Here is a 27,143-nt window from a genome sequence, read left to right as displayed (position 1 = left end):
AGGGCACCACGTTGGGGAAAACCAGACCACATTCACGTGTGCACTCGACCTCAGCAAACGATCTTTAGAACAATGACTTGTTTTACAAAGCAGAAAAACATCCCAAGTTTTCGCCCTTTCAACTTTTGCCTCCAAACCTTTTGCAACCGAAGTGCAAAAACAATGCCGAGATTTTTAAAGTGTCAACATTAATGAAAATTATGGGCTTTGTAAGACAATGGAGGAAGAAACACACACACAGCAGATTCAGAGAAAATTATCGACTTTCTACAGAGACCGGGTGCACCTTAAATTCGTCTTCACCTCATTCAGCCCCACAAACCTAGCCAAAAATGCACACAATCTCAATTTGTGGGGGTGGGGGGGGAGTTGCTTTAAAAAGGTTTTTAACTTTTTAAAGGTGCAATTTAACCTCCGCATTCGAGTGCATTCATTTCTGGCACCTCCATACACTTTTTGGGCGAGCATCAACGCCGAAAACACGCAAGCTATCGAGAACACAGTCAAATCCCACACACCATTGCATGTCAATAGTCAAGCCCTGCATACCACCTCATGTCAAACTGTCAAAGATCAAAGTCAAATTAAAAAAGGGAACCCAATATGGGTATTAAAGAACTAGCTGATGGGTCTCCTGAAAATATTTGCATATCTGAAGAATCTTTGCAGACAGCAAGTGAAGAAGGAAGGAAAGTATATTTTGCCCTCTGTCATCACTAAAACTTGGGGTTACCAATGAAATTCTCAGGCAGTGAATTTAGGACAGACAAAAGGAAGCTCATCCGATAATAAATCTATGGAACTCACTGCCACAGGATGTGGAAATGGCCACAGGTAAGAATCAGGGAAAAATCGGTTCAACCTAATATTGAACCAATAAGTGAACCAAAACTGTTACCTTTTGAAATTTCCATTTCTCCAAATTTTGCGACGGAGAGCCCCAACGAAAAACAGTCGTACAAAAATGCATATATCGCTAACGTGCAGGTGCATTAGTGAAAGCGACATTAAACTGGTATTCGAAACATCACTTGTGAAAAATGTGGCGTGGCTGGCTGGGAGATACTGGGAGCTGTAGTCACAACATCTGGAAGGCCCAGATTCATGAAGACGGTTCAACTTTATTAGCCTCCATATTGCAGAAGCTGGTGAGGAGACTGAGCCAAGCAGGTTGGATAAGGCTACAGAGTGAATCCATGGCAGAGCAAGTTTAAGACTGCAGAAATCTCAAATTGCACCTCTATCTATATCCACCATGCCGCACCAGCTCATTACAGCAGTCTTTCCCTCCAGATGTTTGGACTACAACTCCCATCAGCCCCAACCAGCATGGGATGATGTGAGCCACAGTAAAAATCCTTTGGAAGGCGTCAGGTTCAGTGTATGTGCGCGTGGCTGTTTGACACCCTAACACAACCCTCACCCTAGGTCACTGCCTCCAATGAGCATACAATGAGGCAGGAAAGGGATTCTTGGGAGCTAGGGGTGTATGAGAAATCCGTGTCAGGATTTACCTAGTAGACGGAACACATTTCGGAGGGTGCGCTGCGATCCGTGGAACCGCGACACATTTGAAAAATGCACGTGGAAAAGAAGTGTGTATTGGACACAAACGCACTTTCATCAACGGGAGAAGAATGCAGGCATTTCAAAGACGTGCGCAATGGGTGTGTACCTTTCCAAAAAGATGCGGGGAAAACACGCAGGAAATCTCATGAGCTATGAACATGGTCAAATCCCACACACCACTGCATGTCAACAGTCAAGCCCTACGTACCACTGCATGTCCAACTATCAGCAATCAATGATCGAAGTCAGAGGGAGAGGGGACCGGCTCTGAAATCGAATTTGAAAAACTCGGGCAAACTTGATTTTTTGCTTGCAAGCGCACCCCAAGTGAGAGCATCTGGCTCTCTGTTTTCGGGCAGAGTTCGACGGACTCTCTCCCTCCGCCGGGGAAGGAGCAACAGCTGAACCAGCCGCTTGCAAAACCCGGCCAAGCTTTTCCCACCGCAATCCGTCTCCGTCCCGCCACCGAGGCACCAAACCCTCGCCCCAAGCAGGCCCCACAGACTCTAAACAAAAGCCCAGGAGGTTCTCAGATTGATTTTGAGCACCCAGAGCCAAGAGAAAAAAAGGAGGAGGAGGAGGAATCAGCAGTGGAGGGAGGAGGAGAGAGAGAATAAAAGAAACCCAAAAAAGCCATCATGGAGAGAAGCCCATCTGATCTCTCCGTAAATTGTCCTCCTCTGTTTGCAACTGGGTCTCTTTTTTTTCCATTGGAGAAAGAAGTGGTTTAGGTGGTGTTGTTCGGGGGGGGAGGGTGTTACAAAAGCCACGATTCTGCCCCTGCCATCGGGATTCACACACACACCCATCCCCAGGAGACACGGGTTCCATTTCCACCCATAGGTATGTGCAGCTCATTTCATCAGCGTGTGCACCTTTAAGGCAGCGATGGGAGCAGAGGAGGGGAAAGCACGCTTTCTCGTGGGGGGGGGGGAAATTGGAGCAATCCGGGGGGCTGGAAAGCATGCTTTCCGGGACCTCCAGAAAGTGTGTAGTTCCCCCGGGGATGTTAATGGCGGCCACAGTTTCCTGTCCTCCTTAATAGCCACAATTCAAGGACCGGGGTGGGAAAGTGGAGGCAGCCCCGGGAAATTAGGTTGTGCCTGGGCACACCCGGCACACCCTGGGAGCACGCTCATGGCTCCGCCTCTCAAGAACTCTGCAGATTGGGGAAGGATTTAATATCTCACCCCTCAAATGGCTCTTCCTTATACCCCGCCTTCTGCAAAGTGAAAGGTGCGATTCCCCTCCCCACCGCCAACCAACACTCAGCAGTGGTTCTGCCAAAGCGGTAAGAAAGATGGAGTCAGCGAACGCGACCCACAGGGGACACAAGCCACCAGAACGCCCCACTGGAGTGCCCAAAGTTGCCTAGCAAGCTGTCCTAAATCCAGTCAGACCCAGCCTGGTATTGTCAACACTGACAGGCAGCAATGCCCCTTTCCCAAAAAATAAAGATCCTAGTCCTCATGGTCCTGAATGCAGAGTAGATTTAAATAGGAACCTATGAGGCTGCCTTATATTGAGTCAAATCCTTGGTCCATCCAGCCCTGTATTGTCGACACTGACTGGCAGCAACAGGCCGTTCCCTAAAATATAAAAATTCTAATCCTCATGGTTCAGAATAAAGAGTTGATTTAAATAGGAACAAAGGAAACGGCCTTATACCGAGTCAAACCCTGGATCCATCCAGCCCAGTATTGTCGACACGGACTGGCAGCAACGGCTGTCTAGCTTTCAGGGAGGAGTTTTTCCAGTCCTACCTGGAGATGCTGCCGATTGAAGCTGGGATCTTCTGCATGCAGAGCAGGGGCTCTGGCGCTGGGCCATGGTCTTTCCCCTCAAAAAGAAAGGTTCTAGTCCTCATGGGCTGACTTGGTATAAGCACAGGAAGCTGCCTTCTGCAGAGCCAGTCCTGAGACAATACTAACTTAGTATTGTCAACACGGACCGGCAGTGGCTCCCTGGCGTTTCAGTCAGGGGACTTTCCTAGCCCTATACAGAGACAGTGGGGATGGAATCTGGGGCCTTCTGCCCTCAAAGTATCTAGTCAATTCCCCAGTGACAACCCTGATGCGCTAGATTACTGAATGCAAGGAAGGAAGGGATATAGCACAGTCCTGATGTGCTAGATTACTAAGTGCAAGGAAGGAAGGGGTGTAGCACAGCCCTGATGTGCTAGATTGCTAAATGCAAGGAAGGAAGGAATCAAGGAAGGAAGGGGTGCAGCACAGCCCTGATGGGCTAGATTACTAAATGCAAGGAAGGAAGGGGTATAGCACTGCCCTGAAGCGCTAGATTGCTAAATGCAAGAAAGAAAGAAAGGAAGGAAGGAAGGAAGGAAGGAAGGAAGGAAGGGATATAGCACAGCCCTGATGTACTGGATTACTAAATGCAAGGAAGGAAGGGGTGCAGCACAGCCCTGATGTGCTAGATTACTAAATGCAAGGAAGGAAGGGGTGCAGCACAGCCCTGATGCGCTAGATTACTAAATGCAAGGAAGGAAGGGGTATAGCACAGCCCTGATGTGCTAGATTACTAAATGCAAGGAAGGAAGCGGTATAGCACAGCCCTGATGTGCTAGATTACTACATGCAAGGAACGGGTGCCTGGGGTGGCCTTAAAAAGAGAGAGATCACTACCCGCCACCGTCGACCCGAAGCGGTACAGCCCAGAATCCGAATCCCCCGCCCCCTTCCCCAGCCTGGCTCTGCGTCTGCTGCAACCCGTCCGCCTTCCGCGCCGCATCGATTAATCTGCTCGACGGCCCGCTTGACAAATGGTGTCTCTTTCCCCGCCGGTGGCCAAGGCCCGAAAGGCGAGTTCGCGAGGGTGATTAATACGTCGCCGGGCGCTGATTCGATTCCGTTTGATCGGGCCTGCGGTTCAATAGCGCCTTGAGTCCATCTCTTCCCCGCTGCCAGAGAAGGGAGGGCGGTGGGGGGGGGTCGCTTTACATGGGTTCTCAACCCTGAAACTGGTTTACAGTGCGCCAGTTGGCCCAGGAGAGCGTAAATGGCCCTGGAGAGAGCCAGAGAGCAAGGAAGAGAGAGAAAGAGAAGAAGAAGAAGAAGAAAAACATCACCCCAAGACTGGTTCAAATTTAGTCAATTACGCAGTGCAGCAGAATTAGTCAGTTTCAAGGGATGCCAGTTGCTGATCCCTACCTAAACAGGATTGGGGCTGGGCATTTCCTAAAAGCCAGGAAAGGTGCGTTTTATGGCGTGCAACAGCCGCTGAAAAACCTGCAGGCCCCCAGTCGTGCTTGGACTCCAACTCCCATCATGCCTCACCCTTGGTCATGCTGTCTGGAGTTGATGGTGTGGGAGTCCAACCCCATCTGGATGGCTACAGGTTCACGATCCCCTGGAGTAAGCGCTGTTTTGGGGGTGTGGGGTGGAGGTGTGTAGGAGGAATCGACAGAGGCCCTGTGCCCTGTACTGGCGTGACAGGTAGAAATGCCACAGGTAAAGTGTGTCCGTTAAAAAAAAGAAGAAGCTGAATTAGTCTGATAGCAGTGTGTTGAGAAAGGTTTACGGCCGCAGTTGTTGGGAGCTATTTTATTTATTTATTTATTTATTTATTTATTTATTTATTGCATTTTTATACTTCCCAACAGCTGAAGCTCCCTGGGCGGTTCACAAAAAGCTATTATAGGAGACTCTTTTTTTAATTTAGCATATTATTTATTTTATTTATTACACTTATATACCGCCCCCGTAGCCAGAGCTCTCTGGGCGGTTTACACATCCCTCCTTTCCTCCAAGAAGAGGGGTTTGGACCAATTGGGGCACTTCCGGCATTCCTGGACTGCAACTCCCATCATCCCCCAACCAGCATGGTCACTGATGACAAATGATAGGAGTGGCAGTCCGAAAACCAGGGCCCACCCCTGTCCAAGGAGCTCGGGGCTGGATAAACCAGCTCCTCCTCTAATTTCTCCTCACAGCAACCCTGTGAGGTAGGCCAGCCTGAGAGGTGTGGCGATCAGACGAAGGTCACGCCAGCGAGCTTTGTGGCTGGGTGAGGATTTGAATCTGGGTCTTGTCAATCTTAGGCCGCCACTCTGACCAGTGTATCACACACTGAGTCAATATTATATTATAAAATGATGGTGATGATATTAATAATAATAATAATAATAATAATAATAATAATAATAATAATAAATAATTAATAATAATAATAGCAGCCTAAGAAGAAACCTGCTGGGTTATATTAGTCCACAAAGTGACCCAACAGCTGCCCACAGGAAACCCGCAAGCAGGACATGGTGCAACAGCACCCTCCCACCCATGTTCCCCAGCAACTGGTACACACAGGCTTACTGCCTCGAATACTGGAGGTAGCACACAGCCATCAGGGCTAGTAGCCACGGATAGCCTCCGCCTCCAGGAATTTATCCACCCCCGTTTTAAAGCCATCCAAATTGGTGGCCATCGTCACATCTTGTGGCAGTGAATTCTAGAGTTTTAACTAAGCGCTCCGTGAAGAAGTCCTTCCTTTGATCTGTCTTGAATCTTCCACGAATCAACTTCGCGGGTTCTAGTATTACGGGAGAAGAGGAAAACGTCTGGTTCTCCACTTTCAACACCCCCCGGAATGCTTCTTATGCACTTCTATGGTGTCTGCTCTGCCTTGTTTCACTATTTCCATCTATGAAACTTGGAAAAGTTACGGGTTCTTCCCAGCGGGGACAGAGAAAGAGAGAGAGAAACTTCCTCGCCGTTGCATCTAGCTTCTGCTGCATCAAGCTGCAAATATTCCCTTCAATCTTCTGCACAGGCCTGAGATGTTCTAATCGCAGGCACTGTCGCTGGAAAGTCAAAGACCCCGTGGGCCACGAACTGCCGAAATTGGCCCGGTATTTCAGGCCTCTGTACAGCAGTCCTCTCGCTCACTTTTGTTTTAAGAAGCTATTTTTTTGGGGGGGGGGGAGAATAAAAGTCTGTAACCCTCCCTACACCTATACACACACACACACAGCTGTGGGCCTCGCTAATTTTTGTGAACCGCCCAGAGAGCTTCGGCTATTGGGCGGTATAAAAATGTAATAAATAAATAAATAAATAAATAAATAAACAATCCACCTCTCACAGCACATTGGCAGGGTAAATCTTGCAAAGAGGCAAGAGGCTTGCATTGGGCATCAAAAAGCAAAAAAGGCTCAGGAGCCTGAGAGCTAGCGCCTTCCAGGTGCGTCGGAAGCCACAGGGAAGAAAAAGAGAGCTCTGCGTGTCTCGAGGAAGTGAGCCAAGCCGCGCAAAGAGGCAGGCAAAGACGGGACAGAAAACAGCCAAGAAACTGTCAGCTTGGACGACGGCCTTCCCCCCGCTGCTTGGAAACAGATCGCATCAGACCCAAACACCTATTTGGCATAGCAATAATTCAGCAAACAAACACGGTTCAAAGCATTCCGCCTCCAAACCGGTATTCCAATCCCAGCGCCCTGCATCATCACAGGGCAATTCTTATTTCTCGCTTACGGACGAGACACTGAGGACTAGTCCCTTGTGTGGCCTTATCAACACAACGCTCATCACCAAAGGCCAACTGGAGGCCAGCCACAACCACAAAATCACCAACATGAGATCGCTCACCAAAATGATCCAGAAAGGGAGGAGCGAGGGCCAAAAATCACCACTTCACTACAGCCGTACCCCCACAAAAACCCTGCTGCAGAAGGAACCAGGAAGCCTGCACAGCATGTAACTTCTTCGCTGAGCGGACTGCACTGGCTGCTATCTGCTACCGGGCCAGGTTTATGGTTCTAGTACTAGTGTACAAATCCCTAAACAACTTGGGACCAGGATATCTGAGAGAGCGCCTTCTCCCCTATCAACTTGCCCGGTCACTGAGGTCATCTGAGGGCATGCTCTTGGTGGTACCACATGGACCTATGGCCCGATTGGAGTCCACCAGGAGAAGAGCCTTCAGCGTGGTGGCCCCTCTCCTAAGGAATTCCCTGCCTCTGGAGGCCATGCAGGCGCAACGTTGTATTCCTTCCGGCGCTTCCTGAAAACATTGTTCTGGGAAACTTTCCCTGAACGTCCGGCCATGGTTATATTTGGACTTTGTTTCTTTTAAAACGGCCATTTTAATGTGTTTTATTCTGTTTGCTCACTGCTCCGAAATCCCTGGATGGAGAGCACAATATAAATATTATAAATAAAATAATGAGTAAATAAATCGTGTCCCCCCCCCCCCACAACTTGCTGACCATGCTCTACCCCACCCCACCCCGGGTCACCTCCAAGCCCAGAACGAAAAAGAATGTGTCAGAACAGCACCAGCCTGTTTCTCCGCTCAGCGCTGGAGATAAATCACAGCACAACAGATGTCAGATATCATTGGCTTTACAAATCAACCTGTTCTCTCGCTCAGTTATTGGTGGGGAGGGGAGGGAGACGGAGACCCAGAAAGACGCATGACGTGGTGGTGGTGGTGGGTGTCCCAGCCTGCCAAGTGTTTCTCTGGAACAATAGCTGGAAGGCTGCAATGACAGCTTCAAATATCCGAGACCCTGTCCGCCCAGGTTGTTTTCACTAGGGGTGTGCACAGAACCCCCGCTCCGCCCCGCGGGCCGATCTGAAAATTTCGGATCGGCCCGCTCCGCTCCACAGTGAAGGGGAGTGGCGCCAGGTAAGGCCGGGAGAGGAGGGCAGGAGGTTTACCGGGCCCTGCCGCCATCGCCACCCGTGCGGCGGCAACGGCAGCAGAGCCCGGTAAGGGACCAAGGAGGAGGGGGGCCTTACCTGCCTCCATCCGCGGTCCGTCAGCGTCTTCAATTGAGCCCGCGGTTCAACCAGGAAGTTGCGGCCCAGATTTCCTGGTTGAACCGCGGGCTCAATTGAAGACGCGACGGACCGCGGACGGAGGCAGGTAAGGCCCCCCCTCTCCCTTGGTCCCTTACCGGGCTCTGCCGCCGTCGCCGCATGGGCAACAGCGGCAGGGCCCGGTAAACCCCACTTACCTTTCCGGCAGAGCTCCGGATCGAGGCGAAGGATCCGCCTTCACCTTGATCCTCTTCGCCACGCTCCGCCGGCCCCCCAATCCTCTTCGCCTCCGCCTTAAGGGCAGGCGAAGCCCCCCGCTCCGCTTCTAATTCGCCGGTCCGATTAGAAGCGGAGCACATCCCTAGTTTTCACAAAGGACAGCCTTCCCCCAAACCTCAGGGAACTCCAGATGTATCAGACTACAGCTCCCAGCTTCCCCAACCAGATATTCCAGTGGATGATGGGAGCTGCGATTCAACACATCCGGAGTTGGGGAAGGCTGCCAGAGCGGTCAGCCCAGGGAATTTATCTCCTTTGAAAACATCTATATGACTTCCCCTGCCCCAAAACAAAAGGCTTAAGGGATATTTCAGACATATCTGCTGAAAATCACACCTCTCCGACTTTATGCAACGTTAGCAAGAACAACCAAAACACACACACACACACGGATGTGTCAGTTCAACCTGTTGAACTTCTGCCTTCAACACAAATATAAGGTGCTGCTTTCACAGGCAGCAAAGCCGTTATTACATTAAATAGTTTTTCGGAGCTCATGATGAAACGGAGTGATTTGGGCTGTCAACCGCTCGGCCGGGGTCCAGGAGTCGGCACGGCCCCGGGGCCAACTGCCAAAAGGCCCTGGAGTTGCTCTTCCTCTTCTCCATTGCATCCTGCTTCTTGCTCTGGCCTAGACAATGGCAGGGTGACCCTATGGAAAGAAGGACCAGTCTCCTGTATCTTTAAAAGTTGCATCAAAAAGGGAATTTCAGCAGGAGTCATTTGGATGCATGCAGAACCTGGGGAAATTCCCTCTTTGTGACAACGGTTAAAGCTGCAGGAGCCCTGCCTTCTTGATCAGATACAGAAGAGGGCAGGACTCCTGCAGCTTTAACCGTTGTGATGAAGAGGGAATTTCCCTAGGGGCTGCATGCCTACAAAGGACACCTGCTGAAATTCCCTTTTCCATGCAACTGTTAAAAGATACAGGAGCCCGGTCCTCCTTTCTATTGGGTCACCCTTGACGACAGTGCTGTTGAGGAGGAAAAGCAAGAGATGCCGCAGCCTCCTTGCTCCATAGCTCTCTGCCCACCAATCAAGCAAGCTATGAGGAGGAAGAGGAGGAGGAAGAACAGTTGGTGTTCATGATGGTGAAAAGGTAGACAGACTGAAGAAGTGGCCCGATTGAGGGTGTCTTGCCCCAAAACCTGGAGCCGGCACGAAATCCTGTACCCCTTTACCCAAGAGCAAGCCCATTGAAATGAATGGGAGCCACACGGCTACCTTACCCCTACATCTACCACCTGCCTGCCCCAGATTGTAAAGGAAACAGTGTAGCCTGCTGTCAACGATGGACATTTGAACATAACACTTGATGCATCTGCTGCGGACGGACGGACTTCCCATCCAGATGCTTTGGATTCCAGCTCCCAACAGCCCCAGCCAGCATGGCCAAGGGTCAACAGGTTACGGAAGGCTGACAGAGACACTTCTTTCCCCACACCTCCCTTTTATCTTCCCGACGACCCTGTGAGGTCGGTTAGGCTGCAAAAGAGAGAGCGTTTACCGCCCATGGTCCTCCAGCGAAGACCCATAATCGACTGGAGATTTGAACCTGGGTCTCCCAGCTTTTCCCCGGCCCAGATGTTTTGGACTACAACCCCCAGCATTCCTGATCATTGGTGAGGGGTTGTAGTCCATAACATCGGAAGGGCACCAAGTTGGTGAAGGTCAGCCCATGCCAACACAAACTCCTTGGAGAATGGACACCATGAAGATGCAAGATCAAAGTAACCGATAATCATAGAATCATAGAATCGGAAGGGGCCTATAAGGCCATCAAGTCCAACCCCCTGCTCAGTGCAGGAATCCACCCTAAAGCATCCCTGACAGATGGCTGTCTAGCTGCCACTTGAAGGCCTCTAGGGTGGGAGAGCCCACCACCTCCCTAGGTAACTGATTCCATTGTCACACTGCTCCAACAGTCAGGAAGTTTTTCCTGATGTCCAGCCGGAATCTGACTTCCTGTAACTTGAGCCCGTTATTCCATGTCCTGCACTCTGGGAGGATCGAGAAGAGATCCTGGCCCAGACGTGAGAATTCCCAGCCCACTCCAAATTCCTCTGGGCTCCACAAAAGCCCCTCCCAAAGGTGAGAACTCTGGGAAGGAATGGTGGCCAACTCCAAATAGGACAATATGGGTGCCGGTTGGCCATAGCCAGTCCTCATGCACAATGCGCCACAGTCCAGCGGCCTTCGATCTGGGTAGGCATGTACCATGTTGTAAAATCCATTCCGTCTGCATTTCCTGGCTCATCGAGTGACTTTCGTTCCATCATCCACTCATTAGTGGAATCATTTCTTCTCTCCAATTTCCCGCATTTGTGCAAATTTGCGTTTCAGGAAATGCGCAATCCCCTATGTGCATCTTCATGCTTCATCCTTTAGGGGAAACACACGTTTTGGGCTAGTGGTGTTTTTTTTTTTAATGTATTTTTCTACAGCTAAATTTGTAGAAGTTTTCAGAAAGTTTTCTTTTTTTAATGGTCCTTGTAACTCTGGAAAAGCTGCGGAATCCACGGATCGGATCCATGGAAATCTGAACTGATTTAATTCCATTGCGGATTTCTCCACCACCCTTAGAGTCCTTCTTACCACCTTGGTTAATCCCACTTTAATTCTGTCCCCAAGCGGCTGGCCGACCCGACCTCGGATGGAAGGGTGTCTTTTGGCGTGTCCTGACCCAACTGAGATAGGAAGCGTTTGTTGATACAGCTGCGAAGATTAGGTGGGGGAAAGAATAGCTAATCCGTGCTCTCCCTCGGTTGTATCCCTGCTCACCGAAGACGGCAGATAAGCAGAAGACTAAACAAGCGTGCCGTGAAGGAAGGTCAGCCCTTCCCACCACGCACACAAAGTCCGAGGAGGACAATTCACGGCGATGCTCAAAGCACACGTTTGGGGTCCAAAGCAAAACGCAACCCATGAAGCACCTGGTGGCCCCCTACAATACACGGGCTGAATTTCTTTTATCCTCCATTTCCCAGTCATCTGGTTCCTGTAGTAAGATGGCCAAGAAAGCATCAAACATGGGCACGGCACATATGCACCGTTTCAGGGCCCCCATCCGCTTCTTTGGGGGCAAATCCGCCAGGAAAGCACAGCGTGTTAAATCGGGAAACAGGTTTGCCCAAATCAGGGCTCCCCACAACCTGGTGGGTTGTATTACAACTCCCATAATTTCCAGTTCATAGAATGGTAGAGTTGGAAGGGGTCTCTAAGGCCATCACGTCCAACCCCTGCTCAATGCAGGAATCCACCCTAAAGCATCCCTGACAGATGACTGCCCAGCTGCCTCTTGAAGGCCTCTAGGGTGGGAGATCCCACCGCCTCCCTAGGGCATGGGTTCCATTGTCGTGCTGCTCTAACCATCAGGCTGTTTTTCCTATGAGGAGAGACTGAAAGAACTGGGCATGTTTAGCCTGGAGAAGAGAAGATTGAGGGGAGACATGATAGCACTATTCAAGTCCTTGAAAGGTTGTCACACAGAGGAAGGCCAGGATCTCTTCTCGATCCTCCCAGAGTGCAGGACACGGAATAACAGGCTCAAGTTAAAGGAAGCCAGATTCCGGCTGGACATCAGGAAAAACTTCCTGACTGTTAGAGCAGTACGACAATGGAATCAGTTGCCTCTCCCACACTGTAGGCCTTCAAGAGGCAGCTGGACAACCATCTGTCAGGGATGCTTTAGGGTGGATTCCTGCATTGAGCAGGGGGTTGGACTCAATGGCTTTATAGGCCCCTTCCAACTCTGCTGTTCTATAATTCTAAGGCTTTTGTAGCATCAAACTAAGGTCTCTTCCAATCAGTTCACTTATAATAATAAAATTATTTGCTATTTTATTGTTTTACTCTGTACAGCACCATGTACACTGATGGTGCTATATAAATCATCATCATCATCTATGATGCTTTGCAGCTTTCGATTAAGAATGTAAGAAAAATCGGCAACAGAATTGAATGACTTTGAATTTCTATGAATCCGAACCCACGGATCCTGCAGAAGTCCAGCTTTTCCCAAGCTACATGGATTCCAGGTCCGGGCCCAATTCAAAGTGCTGGTATTAACATTTAAAGCCCTAAACGGTTTGGGGCCAGGTTATCTGAAGGAACGCCTCCTCCCATATGTACCTACCCGGACCTTAAGATCATCTACAGGGGGCCTTCTCCATGAGCCCCTGCCAAAGGAAGTGAGGCAGGTGGCTACTAGGAGGAGGGCTTTCTCCGCTGTGGCACCCCGGTTGTGGAACGAGCTCCCCAGAGAGGTCCGCTTGGCGCCTACACTGTACTGCTTTCGTCGCCAGCTGAAGACCTTTTTATTCACTCAGTATTTTAACACTTAATTTTAACTTAAATTTAAATTTTACTGTTTTAACTCTGTATTTTAATCCTATATCAACTTTGCTGTGTGGTTTTATCCTGGTTGCGCTTTTTATACTGTATTTCGTAATTGTGTTTTAAACTGTTGGGTGTTTTACTGTGGTTTTAATTTTTGTGAACCGCCCAGAGAGCTTCGGCTATTGGGCGGTATAAAAATGTAATAAATAATAATAATAATAATAATAATTCCGCAGACTTGCACACCTTTTTTAAAAAAAACTTTCCGGGATTTCACGCAAACGTAGTTGTATAAAAATACCCATCATCATCATCGAAAATGTGCATTTACCCCATAGGCTAAAGCAAAAAATAATAATACTCATTTGGAAGGGGGGATGTGAGCAACGGGGAGGATTTCCGCAGCTTCGCAACTGCGAATATGCGCAGCTCCACAACTGCGAGTTTGCGCAAATTTGGGGAAAGGGAGATTCTGCCAAGGCGTGGCTGAGGGAAGGAAAGGCTCCTGACAATGTGAAGAATGCAGACGGAATGGGTTTTTACAAAATCTGCACATCCCTGTGCTGGGTGAATGGCATCCTCTGGCGTGTGGGGGGGAGGACGGATGCCTGGCTGTGGTCCCAGGCAAAGCTGTCTTAAGAGTCATGGGAAGATGAGCCGCTCGTATACAAAGGCCACCCCTGGCTTTCTTCCACCCCACTGCTGTGTTGTTCCCTGGGTCCTAAGGGAACTGGGCTGCAGAAAGCATGCGTCCACAGGGGACGTGGATCAAGCCTTTTCTGGAAAGTGTCACGGCCCAAACAGCTGTTCCGGGAACCCCGGAGCAGCAAGCTTCGCTCCCGGCATGCGTCAGCACGTTCCCGACCCGTGGAGTGTGGGAAAGATGAACCAAGATGTCTCCCACAGGATCCAGATGCGTCCATCTCTCCTCGGAGAGGAGAATAAGGAGGGCCAGAGGGTTCGGAGCATGAGCCCCTTCCAGGAACCACAAGGAACCCCAGTGAGACTTCGCCCCCAGATCCAAATTAGGAGGAGAGGAGATAAAGTATCTCCTGTCCTGTTCGGCTTTCTCCCGGCCCTCTTCGGCCTCCCCCCGAATCCAAATTTTAAAGAAGAACATTCCTAACATTCACGCCGGCAACGGAATCACACGAACCAGTTTTTAATTTTATTCCTGCCTTTATCTTGAAGTTTGATTCCCCCCCCCCTTCCATGCAAATGGTTCTAGAGGTGGTTTAAAGCAACACGTCGTCATAACGCATAAATAAAGCCCAGGACACTCCCCGCCACCCCACTCCTGCCTCAACATCAGTCACAGCGTTTGGACCAGAGCAGGGGAGGTTAGAATTACATGACCTGGGGATAAATCCAGACAAGGTGGATCTGGGGAGACTTTCCCTGGGCTGGAAGGGTTCCACTCTAAGATGGCTTGAGATGCCCTTCAAAATGCCATAAGTATACCTTTGGCTTGTGCAACGTCGGCTTTGCATTGTTTGCTAGAATTAAGAGAGAAGGGCGGATGGTGGGCGGGAGAATGAAAACTTGATCCATGGATGGTCACCAATGTTAAAAGGGGCTTAGGACAAATTCATGGAGGAGAATCATAGAATAGTAGAGTTGGAAGGAGCCTATAAGGCCATCAAGTCTAACCTCCTGCTCAATGCAGGGATCCACCCTAAAGCATCCCTGACAGATGCTTGTCCAGCTGCCTCTTGAAGGCCTCTAGTGTGGGAGAGCCCACGACCTCCCTAGGTCACTGGTTCCGTTGTCGTACTGCTCTAACAGTCAGGATGTTTTTCCTGATGTCCAGCTGGAATCTGGCTTCCTTTAACTTGAGCCCGTTATTCCGTGTCCTGCACTCTGGGAGGATCAAGAACAGATCCTGGCCCTCCTCTGTGTGGCAACCTTTTAAGTTTTTGAAGAGTGCTCCCATGTCTCCCCTCCATCTTCTCTTCTCCAGGCTAAACATGCCCAGTTCTTTCAGTCTCTCCTCACAGGGCTTTGTTTCCAGACCCCTGATCATCCTGGCTGCCCTCCTCTGATCACGCTCCAGCTTGTCTACGTCCTTCTTGAATTGTGGAGTCCAGAACTGGACGCAATTCTCTAAATGAGGCCTAACCAGGGCTATCGCTGTCTACCAGTTCATGATGGCTATCTTCTACCTCCAGCATCAGGGGCAGTAAACTGGGGAACGTGAACGGGAAGGTGTTCTTGCACTCCTGTCCTGCCCATGGGCTCCCCATTGGGTCAGTTGGTCAGCCACTGTACGAACAGAATGCTAGAGTAGATCCCTTTGTTCTGATCCAGCATTGTTATTGCTCCTCTGGTGGCCTTTGTAAGGTTTTCACTCTACAGGTCAGGGGTCTTCACTGTAGGCCCTAAGTCAAAGTGATGCATTTCCCAACCTCCGGAAGAAGCTCAAAACATGTGGATCCAGGAGAGGGAGAAGGAACTCTTTGCCAATATACTCTTTGTCCAGGCATCAAGGAGCAGAGACTTAAGGTAGGAGAAAGTAGCGGTCCCTCACCAGGTTTCTAAGAGAGAGCAATACTTTAGAAACACCAGAAAATGCCAGTAAAACCCATAGAGCTGTGCACTGCTTTGGTTCCAGATCCGAATCCGGACGGGTTGCCAGGCACAGGGCTGTGGCTCAGGTAAGTCTTGGCCTCTTGCATAGCTTGGTGTGGGAGGGGCGGCAGCTCTCTGGGTAGGGGGTGGGGGGTCCGTCAGACTCCCAGTCAGCTTTGGGCCCGGGAAACTGCAACATCCGCCTTGCTTCGGATCCAGATATGAAGCGGGTTGGAGTGGATCTGAGGCAGATGAGCTGGGGGCAATTCGGAAGCTCTGAATCAGCCTCTGAAACGAGTTGGGGGGTGTCCCCCACTGCACAGCTGTAGTATATTGCCGGATTTGGGGGTTTGCAGAACCCATTTTGGGAGGCTGGCTGGAATTACACCAGATTTGTTTGTTTTTTTAAGGGTCTTGAGGAGGCCTAAGTTTATTTAGTGACCACTATCGCCTGACAGGCATGGATGGTATCATTGATCAGGTTAGGACTAGGGAGATCCGAGTTCAAATCCAACCTCCCTCCACATCAGCCACAAAGCTCGCTCGGTGACCTTAAAAGTTCATCATGGCCTACCCTACCTTGTAAGGTTGTTGTGGAGATAACCGGGCTGGGGGAGGGGAAGTAGGAATGCTATCCCAAGCCTTTCAGAGGAAGGTCAGGATTAAAATGTCCAAATTAAGATACAGATGGTATTTTATGGATAAAATCAGAGGCAAAAGAAGACCTAGAAGACTACGGTTGTAGGGCTTGCTACTGCCTTACGCTCGTACCGCCTCCACACAATCACACCTGCACACTCAGGGCCAAAAACAGCCTTCTCCAACCCAGCATCCCCGCCCAGTGCTGGGGATGATGGGGGTTGGAATCTAACACATCTCAGGGACTGGTGAGGGGAAACGACGCACGTTCCAAAATCTAAACACAAGAGCCAGAGATATTTATCTTCTAGGTCAAAGAAACGCAAAATAAAATAAAGGTCTCTCAGTGGATTCGAAAGAACTGGAGTTTCCATTTTTACCCCCCAAAATATCCCTTAATTGTCTCCTTTCCTGAAAGTTACACGGTGTTCTAGTTGGTCCATGTGGGGGTGCCGAGAAAAGAGAGCGAGACGCAGAGGAAAAAGCAGAGTTGGAAAAGAATCGGGAGAAAACAGCAACGAAAACAAGCAAAGGGTATTCATCAACTTCCCCAGGAAGGCAGAGCGAAACGGTGTGTAATTTCTGAGAAAGGAGAGGCCAAATTCCCGAAGTACCCGGAAGCCACAGCTTTTTTCTTTTTCTTTTACAAGGAACCCTTCCCGAATCGGTTCTCTCCCGAGCTGTCAGACTACAAAGTTTGCCATCTTTGTGGAGGGGTTTTCCAGCAGCGGGGACCCATTTGTGGTGGCACCCAAGGACTGCGGAGCCCTGGCACTTAACCCGAATCTAGGGCTACTCCGAGTAGGGACAGAGTGCCTTTCCTGCACTGCCCAGATGGAAGCCTGGTTGGAGCTCAGCTTCGGAATCCAGCAATTCTGGTTAAAGCAGGGATGTGGAATTTCAAACCCGGGACTAAAACCTTTCCCCGGTTCCACCTTTTTTCCTCTGACCATTGTTTTTGCAACCCCTGTTTAAGAAAGTTGAAAAACCTCTCCATAGGCTGTTAGTGGCAGTATTATTTATTTATTTATTTATTTATTGCACTTATATACCGCCCCCATAGCCAGGGCTCTCTGGGCGGTTTACAGAAATTCTAAAATTAAGCTAAAAACGAGTATACAAAATTTTAAATTCCAAAACACAGAACATACACACCTAAAGCATTAAAAACCGTTAAAAAAAACTAAACATGTGGGTGATTAAGATGTGCCGCCATATGACCGGGCAAAGAGGAAAGTCTTAACCTGGCGCTGGAAAGATAGCAGCGTTGGGGCCAGGCGAGCCTCGTTAGGGAGATCGTTCCATAGTCTGGGGGCCACCGCCGAAAAGGCCCTGTCCCTCGTTGCCACACTCCGAGCCTCTCTCGGAGTAGGCACCCGGAGGAGGACCTTAGATGTTGAACGTAGTGACCGGGTATATTCACATCGGGAGAGGCGTTCCATCAGGTATTGTGGTCCCAAGCTGTGTAAGGCTTTATAGGTCAAAACCAGCACCTTGAATTGGGCTCGGAAACATACAGGCAGCCAGTGCAAGCGGACCAGAGCAGGTGTTATATGGTCGAACCTTCTGGTTCCCGAAATCAATCTGGCCGCTGCATTTTGCACGAGCTGCAGCTTCCGAACCATCTTCAAAGGCAGCCCTATGTAGAGTGCATTGCAGTAATCTAACTTGGAGGTTACCAGAGCATGGACAACTGAAGCCAGGTTATCCCTGTCTAGTAAAGGCTTCAGGAGGAAATATGGCAGTATTTGTGGCTTGGACTCCACCCCCGAGTGGAAAGCAGCCCCTGAGAGATTTTCGGAAATGGAATCTGGCTCTCGGTCTCAAAGGGATTCAATAGCCAGGTGATACAGCTAGGCGTGGTGTGTAGGGAAAGAAAGTATTTGTCTCTCCCCCCTGCCAAAACACTTGAGCTCAGAAAGCGACCAACAGACCTGATGGGCGAGAGACACAAGATACGCCATTTCCTTTGCATCCCGCAAAGGAAATGGGACGCAAAGGGTCTTGCGATACCCCATCACAAGACCCTTACTAGACAAAGACACTTTCTTTCAAAAGGAGTGGACGAAGGCGGACAGGAAGGAGGTCCACGTTCTGCTAGGTGACCTAAGAAAGAGAAAGGCCCAAGGCCCAGAGCACGAAGCACTCAAGACAGATGGGGCAGTGAGACAAACTTCTCACTCTGCAAAACTCCTTCTGTAGAGGTTAAGCAGCTCCCAATTCACCTCGGAGGCCCATTCACAGCTTCCGAACCATCTCTGATTCAGGCCGGGACGCGGCGGAAACACCCCAACCCACATCAGATTCGGATCCGAATCCGAATTGGGTTAGCTGTTGCAGTTTCCCAGGCGCCCCTCCCCTCCCACTCCCCTCTTGCTCTCCCCCTGAACCCGGTGAGCTACTGCCCTCCACCAATGGAACTTACCTGGCCCATTCGGTTGCACCAGCAAGCCGCCCATCCTCCAGAAGATGGCGGCTCTGGCCTGCCGTAGATCTTCTGTTGCCAACTACGGTGGCCGGAAAAGGCCATTTCCAGAAAGGTAAGCCCCATGGGTGGGTGGGGGGATAGCAGCTCACCATCAGTCCAAAGCGCTTTGGCTGCTTCGGTGGCCCAATCTGTATCCAACTCCGATTCGGGGTTCGGGACCGAAGCAGTGCAAACCCCTATTAAGCCAACCCACCCACAGTACTTTGCCTCAGCCTCCTTGGATTCTGGAACATACAACGGCGTGGTTCCTCCACAGTACCGGAGCCACTTTCTGGAGGTCCCATGGGCAAGACCCCCTCTCTCAGCGAATCCACCTTCTCACTACTACGGGAGAGAGCCAGGGGGCGAGTAGGCCTGCTCCTCCTTCTCCCCACAACCACTGCCCGGGCCGGAGCGACAGGCAAGTGAACGAGCAGGTTGCAATGGGGAAGGGGAAGAGCAACTCCAGGGGGGGGGTCTTGTGAGGCCCCCCTGCTGCAGTGTGGAGCCTTAGCAAATGCCTAACCACACCTACCCTTGACGCCGGCCCTAACCACACACGTATTGGACAACAAATCCTCCCCCCGCAGCAACATTAAGGAGGACCCTGCCACATCCGCACTCTCAGCCACCTCTGAAACCTGTCCCCGGCTTTTTTCTGCCGACCCAGCATGGCAGTGCCGGGGCGGCCAATCCCGTCCATGGCTCGCACCGAATCACAGAGCTCTGCCTCGGGCCCAGTGCTGTCCTTCTCCCCACAGCCGGTGTCCTCTTTAATTGGGGCTTCTGCTTTGCGGAGGCTGCAGATCCTCTTTGCTTGCTCAACGCCCCCCCCCACACACTCTTCCGCTTTTTATTTTTATATTTAAAAAAGCATATGATTAGCAACAATAATGAGGGTTTAAAATAGAAACCGAGGCAGCAGGTGAACGGCGAAGGCAGGCCTTCCTCAACTAAGTGTGCTTCGGATATGTCGGGCTGCAAGTCTTATCATCCCCAACTGCCAGCCTGGGAATGATGGGGGTTGTAGTCCAGCAGGGCTAAGGCATCTTTTTTTGAGGGGGGGAAGACATGTGAATCGACTCTTTCACCAACCTTAGCGGATTCACTCTCAAAGGTTTACGAGAGGTTAAATATTCGGGGGGGGGAGCAATTGTAGCCCCCCCAATAATAATAAAAAAAACCTTTCCAGCAATCCTTTCTCCCTTCCCGGCGGGAGATTCGTTGGGCTTGATTAGCAATTAACGAAGCAGAAATCAGCTGTTACTTGCGCACAGCGCGGCTGAAACGAGCAAGTCGAGACGATTGCTCTGTACGCCAGCTTAAAATAAAATAAAATGAACCCCGTTTTTCCGCCAAGCCTTGCCGGCTGCCGGGATCATCCCAGTCTCAAACCCAGCCGTGGCCCTGGTCGCGTGGGGCATGTTCAAAAGCCGAGATCCTTGCGCCGAAGAAGGGCTGCGTACCTGAGAGCCGTGCCCAAAACAAAGTGCGATACTAGTCCTCATTGTTCTGAATGACGGGGCTGATGGAAACCGCACCTTTCAGCTCGCTCTCAGGCTGTGTTAGCATTGCCTTCTTCTTCAAAATAAAAAAGGGCCTGAAATGCTTAATTGTGGTAGGACACGGCGAAGATCCCCAGGTCTGTCACCCGATTCGAGAAGTCTTCATTTGCTTAGCGGTACGGACATGAATTGATTAGATTTACAGAAGGGGAAAATCCTCAAAAAGGACAGGGTAGAGAACACTTTGTTTTGGGACGATGCATGCGGGCGCCGTTAAAGGCACATTTGCAGAAGATTGATAAGGCACTTACTGATAAGTTGTGTTTAAAACACAATCAGCAAGAGAGGCTCTTCTCAGGTGCTCACCTGTGAGATCAGTTAGGTGGGCGAGAGCACGAGACAGGGCCTTTTCCGCAGCGGCCCCACAAGCCTGCAATACGTTGCCATGGGGACCCGCCATGCCCCATCACTGCAGGCTTTTTAAAAAGGGCCTGAAAACACATTATTATTATTTTATTTTGGCCTTCTCCTGATCTGCTCCAAACTGGGTTTTGTTGCTCTTTTCATTGCTTTTAAGTTTGCATTCTGCGTTTTATTATTGTACGCCCCCCTAGGAAGGGCTCCGGTCCTGAAAGGCACCCCAAAAATATTTTAAATAAAGTCAAAGTAATTTTTTTGAGTGCTGTCTGACATCAGGGGGAGCAATGGTTTAGATCAGGGGTGGGCTGTTTGTGGCCTGCCAGATGTTTGGGCGCACAGCTGGGCATGGCCATTGTGGAGGGCTGATATGGGGGGGTTATAGGCCAAAACAGCTGGAGGGCCACGAATTATCCACTCTGCCTTAGATGCGTTAAATACATACATAAAATCCGTAACGGCAGGCATTCTCATTGGAAGTCTCTAACTCTCACTCAGCCAATGGGAATGCATTGATGTTAATGAGGAAGGAGGAGTAAGCAACCTGATGTCCCCTCCCCCCGCCCAACATGCTTTGGATCACAACTCCCGTCGGTTCTAGCAAGCATGGCCAACGGTGAGGAGGTGATGGGAGTTGGCCATTGAAACAGCTGTTGGGCCACTAGTAGCCCAACTCTGATTTAGATGATGAAAAGTGCTCTCTGAATCAGTTAATCCAGTTTACCCCAACTGCTGGAGGGGTTAGGCTGAAACTCCCATAATCCCCAGCTGGTCATGCTGACTGGGGACAATGCGAGTTGCAGTCCAAGACAGCTGGAGAGCACCAGGTTGGGGAAGTGCTTGTCCATCTTACCTATCAATCAAATCCACTTTACCTCTCTAGCTTAACTACCAACCAAATCCACGTTACCTGTCTGGTTTATCTAGCAATCAAATCCATCTTACCTGTCTGGTTTATCTATCAACCAAATCCATCTTACCTGTCTGGTTTATCAATCAACCAAATCCACGTTACCTGTCTGGTTTATCAATCAACCAAATTCATGTTACCTGTCTGGTTTATCAATCAACCAAATCCACGTTACCTGTCTGATTTATCTATCAACCAAATTCATGTTACCTGTCTGGTTTATCAATCAACGAAATCCACGTTAACTTTCTGGTTTATCTATCAAGCAAATTCATGTTACCTGTCTGGTTTATCTATCAACCAAATCCATCTTATCTGTCTGGTTTATCAATCAACCAAATTCATGTTACCTGTCTGGTTTATCAATCAACCAAATCCGTGTTACCTGTCTGGTTTATCTAGAAATCAAATCCACGTTACCTGTCTGGTTTATTTGTTTATTATTGCATTTATATCCCGCCTTTTTTCCTCCAAAGAACCCAAGGCGGCAGACATAATCTTCATCCTCTCCATTTTATCCTCACAACAACAATTTTGTGAGGTAGGCTGGGCTGAGAGTCTGTGACTGGCCCAAAGTCACCCAGAGGTTTTCCATGGCCGAGTGGGGACTCGAACCTGGATTTCCCGTCTCCCAGTCCAACACTCTAACCACTAGGCCACACTGGCTCTAGCAATCAAATCCATCTTACCTATCTAGCTTATCAATCAATCAATCTATCAAAACCATCTTACTTATCTATCTTCCCAATCAATCAAACCAAACACTGCAGCCCTAAATATAACCCCAACAGACAGACTTTCAGCTTGGAACCGAACTACCGAAACAGGAGGCGTAGCAACCCATCCGGCACGGCCCACTGGATACGGTTTGCGGGCTGGTCTTTGGCTTAATGCACCCCAGGACAGGTAGGACTGCTGTTATCATCGAAGCATCAAAACGCCCTGAAAGACAGTAACATTCAAAAGATATCTTCCAAAAGCTCAGGCATTTTACGGCCCCATCTTACAAAGACCCCCCCCCCCCATTAACCCAGGGACATGGATGCACACGGCACTTTACAGAAACACAAAAGCAGAGGAAGACAGATGCTCTGCCCCAAAGAGCATCCAATCTTAACCCGGACAGAAGACAACAGACAGTGGAGGTCGCCCATGTCAGCTTTTCCTTCGCTTCCCCAAAATCGGTCTTACCTCTGCTTCTCAAATGTTAACAACCAGACGTTCATTCACACGGCTTCAGACATGCAGCCCCAACTGTTGCAGAAATTATTCCGCTCACCGTACACCCCACCGTATCGACCCGTGTCCATTCAATACCACAGGAATACAGCAAGAGCCTGAGAGGACACCGCTGGCATGAACCTCAAGCGAAGAGTTTTGTCTGCACCGTGGCGGACGCACACATCGCCTCCGTCTTCCACGCCATCGCTTGGCCATGGGACGTGCACGCGTCTGTGGGGAGGGGAATAGACCGCCGTGTCCCTGAGCAAGTGCAGAGTGCATTTCACATACCAACGGAGAAAAACAGAGGGTCCCCTCGTGCACTATAAATTAGGGCAAAGGGAAGAGAAAAGAAAAGATCTAGAAAGGAGGTCTGATTTCGAACCGGTCCACGGGGCCTTGAATTTGCTCCATCTCTCCGGGGGGGGGGGGGGCTGTTTATCAAATCTCGAGAGAGATTTGAGGCCTCCTTTTGCAAGCAAGGAAGAAAGAAATGCACCACACGATGCCAATTCCCCCCCAAAAAAATGAAATTGCAGAAACAGATCGCACACTGCCAGCGGCGAAAGCCCAAAAGCGACTTCACGGCACATGACAGATCCAGGGCGCTGGACTGTTCAGATTAAAGGAGTGGGGAGGAAGCTCCCTCCCCCCCCCCCGCCTCACAAACACCACTTGCAGAAAGCAAGGCGATTAAATTCCACTCTCGTCCAATCCCAGTTTCTACAGAGTTAGATTCAAGAAAAGCTTCCTTAAGTAACCTTTTAAAACTTTAAACCCTATAGTTGTGTGTGTGTGTGCGTGTTGGGATAGGGGGAGCTACAGTTGTGTGTTTTTCTCTGTGTGTATGATGGAGAGAAAACGACAAATAGGAAAGAAGAAGAAAAAACCTTTCCAGACAGATAGATAGCCATGTCAGTTTTTCCATGTATGCCACTTGCCGGAAAGAGGGCTGTATTTTCACAAAATGTGGCGGGGGGGGGGGATTAAAATTTGTGCCTTTCTGTTCCTCCTCACCACCTTTCTGCCCCCTCTCTTTCTCCTAGCAGGGGTTGGACGTCTGAAACCATCCTGCAACAGGCAGAAATTCAACGGGTGCTGATTTACCAGGAAGAGGGGGAGTGCTTCACCTAGGGAATTTCTGCCTGTCTGATCTTGCCAGACAGTTTTTATGACACCCACTTCACTGTTGACGGATAGTTTGGGATAAAAGTCTCCCTCTCTCTGACACGGGCTCCACCCAGGAGTTACCACGCCCCAACAGACGCGCCCACAACACCACAGTGAATCTGGTTCATTTGACGGGCGTGCAATAAAATTGATTATTTTTTTCGTTGGAGAACAACTTTGCGGATGGAAAAGTATGCAAGCTTCCCAGTTGCACAGGAGTCTTTGTCCACTCCCGCTCGGCTCCCACTGGGGAGATAGGAGAAGACGTCACCCCCGATTCAAAATGCCCCCCCACACGGGGAGTATACCAGTTCAGAGCGGGTGAGGTCTAGAAGAGAGGAATCCAACCCACCTATAGAGGGCAGCCTTTCAGCATAGAACGACTCCGCTCTGCAGGGTGGTCGTTGCAAGGCCAAAATGTAGCTGTGCGCAAAAGCAGAACGCACTGATAAGGAAGGATTTTTATTTTATTTTTTAAGGGTTTTGCTTATCATTGGAAAAGGCCTCTGGGGGTGTTTATTACGGTCCTTTAAGACTGCTACAAAAACATGGCACGTATACAAGTCACAGCTCGGCTTTACACAACAACCCTGCAAAGCGGGCCAGCATTGTTATCTCCGTAAGCCAAATTTTGGGGGGATGGAAGAAGCTGAGAGAAGGAGGCTTTTGGAAAAGCCCTGGTGACAGACTGTAGAAGGGGGAGCAGGTGAACTAGATTCCTCTTAGAATTCATGCTGCTGGCCTAGGTTTTTTTTTGGGGGGTTGGGGTCCATTTGTATTAAAAGTACTCAGGGACCACCCCCTTCTGCCTCCTTCCCCACACTTAGATTCTCTAAGGTTAGTAGTGCCAGAGTTCAAATCCCCTCCCACACAAAACACTCATTTTGTGAATCGCCCAGAGAGCTCCGGCTATTGGGCGGTATAGAAATGTAATAAATAAATAAATATCCCAAACATATACAGGGAAAGAAGTAAACGGAACAAGATTCACAAAAGGCACTCTGCTCATGCTCAGGAGCACTGCCTTGGGCAAAGCTTCTCCTCGCTGCACACTCTGTCCCAAACAGGCTCAGGGTCTCAAAGGAAGCCCTGTTAAAAAATCCCCTGCTGTTGTTCGTTTTTAAAAAAAATATTATTCCACCGGAGGAAAATTTCTGGGAAGCCGAATAACGATAATACTATAATCTTCTGAATAACTTGACGCATTTCATGCAAATGAATGCATCCATCCTTTACAACAGGCCCACGAGGTAGGCCGACATCACACGGACACCCAGCGATTGACAGGGCTAACCACGGCCCACTCAGGACTGCTTTTGTGGCAACAGCAGGATTCGAACTAGGTTCTCCCCCATCTCCATGCTCACAAGCCCAGGCAGGTGGACTCAGACCCCTTGAGTTCAATGAGGCTCCCTCGCCCCCCCCCCAGGTAAGTTTGTGGGAATAGGACTGCAGTCTCGGCTTCTCGCCCACTATGCCACACTCCCTCCTAGCGGTCTCCCTCAATCTACCCTCCCTATTGCTTCCCAACCTATCTCCAGAGCGAAGAGGACAGACAATTTCTCCACCATGTCTCCCTCTAGCTCTTCTTAAAGGGCAAACTCTTCTAAATCCAGAACGGCCCAGAGCCGCACGCCGTTCCAGAGCCTGACCCAGCTTGGGTTCGAATGGTACCGACCCCCTTTATGCAACTACGAGCATACAGCCAGCCAGCATGATGTAGCAGCCTGAGCTCTGCACTGGGTCTCAGGAGGTCCAGGTCCTAGTCCAAAGAACCACAGAGAGCCATGAAACCCACTGGGTGACTTCGGGCCAGTCACCGTTTCTCAGCTTCACCTACCTCACAGGGTTGTCGTGAGGACAAAACTGAGAGTAGTAGGAGGAAGAAGACTCTGTAAGCCGCCTTGGCTTCTTTGCAAGATGGGGAGGGGGGAAGGGGGGTAATAAATATAAATAAAATCATTAAACAAATATGGAGGGGGTGGAAATAACATTAGAAGGAAAGGTCGCAGACTCTCAGCCCAACCTACCTCACAGGGTTGTTGCTGTGAGGATAAAAATGGAGAGTGGGAGGATTATGTTGGGTTCTTTGGAGGAAAAAAAAGGTGGGATATAAATGCAATATATAAATAAATAATCTTGCTCTCCCCTACCCCATCAGTGTTTTGATCCTGGCCGTTTAAGAAGTCAGCTGAGAGTATTTTGTCCAAAATCAATGCAACAGACCTCCTTTCTCTCTCTCCCTCCCGCTTTCAACCCAAGCAAAGTTCAGTTACAATGCTCCAGCTGTGTGAGTTTTGGCTGCACTTAATTGTTTCAAAACAAGAGCTTTTTTTCCTTTTCCTTTTTCCCTTTTAGCCACAGGATGGAAGTCGAACTGCCACAACCAATTGCACCCCCTACACACACACACACACACAGACTCCCAGTGAGCTGCCAATAAACCCCCTTCCACAAACACACACACACACACACACACACAGAGACACACTTTCTCTGTGTGTGTTTTCTGCTGTGCAGCCCGCTTCTCCCTTTGTAGAAAAAAACGAGCCCATTTGGGCAAAGAGGAAGCGTCCAATTTTATTTCATTTTTAAGCCAGACCGATAAGAATCGATTCTCGTTCCCCAACGCCGCTGGCATTTTCAGTGGAACTCAAAAGATTGCATGTATCTTTTGGAAGCAGCTCAATTCTCTCTCTCCTTACGCGAGAAGTTTGAAGCCAAAAAACAACAAAACGCGCACACAACGAATCCGAGACCAAAATGCAGCAACAAGAGGGGAAAAGGGGGGAGCGAGAGAGGGGGGGGCGAAACAAACACAGCGACAACTACCAAGATTTCTCTTTAAACTTCTGGAATTTACCAGGTGATCCAATTCCTCAAACTCTGGTCAATTTCACCTCCCCGCTTTGCCCACCGAGTGAAATTGACCAGGACTGTTTTTCCTTTCCTTCATAGGGGGAAGGAAATATCAAACGCTGGAGAGCGAGGGGAAGCGAAAGAGAGGTGTGTGTGTGTGTGTGTGTGGTGGGGAAGCGAGCGGGGAGGGTGGGGAAGCGAGAGATGAAATCGACCAGCTTGTCGTGATTGAAAGTTGAAAGTGACCAGGGTGATTAAAGATCGCCTGGAAGAGGGCAGGTTAAAACAGACGCGAGGTTTGGAAAGGGGATTTGGTGTGTGCGTGTGTGTGTTTAAAAAGGGGGGGGGGTGAGTCTGTTTTTTTTTGAGGGGGGGAGAGGGATGAAATTAATCAAGGCTTTGAGTTGGGAAGAATAGAACTAGAC

The 27,143-nt window shown here is 49.7% G+C and overlaps 3 protein-coding genes across 4 annotated transcripts in view; 2 read left to right on the top strand and 1 right to left on the bottom strand.

Moving 5' to 3' along the window:
* Positions 1-27,143, top strand: part of PSMD4 (proteasome 26S subunit ubiquitin receptor, non-ATPase 4) — a 331,723-nt gene that overhangs the window by 54,486 nt on the left and 250,094 nt on the right. The window lies entirely within an intron of this gene.
* BNIPL (BCL2 interacting protein like) overlaps positions 1-27,143 on the top strand; it is a 276,141-nt gene that overhangs the window by 226,618 nt on the left and 22,380 nt on the right. The window lies entirely within an intron of this gene.
* SEMA6C (semaphorin 6C) overlaps positions 1-27,143 on the bottom strand; it is a 117,037-nt gene that overhangs the window by 89,544 nt on the left and 350 nt on the right. The window lies entirely within an intron of this gene.

Source organism: Elgaria multicarinata, chromosome 21 (genome assembly GCF_023053635.1).
Source record: "Elgaria multicarinata webbii isolate HBS135686 ecotype San Diego chromosome 21, rElgMul1.1.pri, whole genome shotgun sequence".
NCBI classification, from domain to species: Eukaryota; Metazoa; Chordata; class Lepidosauria; order Squamata; family Anguidae; genus Elgaria; species Elgaria multicarinata.
Note: the sequence above shows the minus strand (reverse complement) of the source record. Positions and strands in the feature narration are given on the sequence as shown.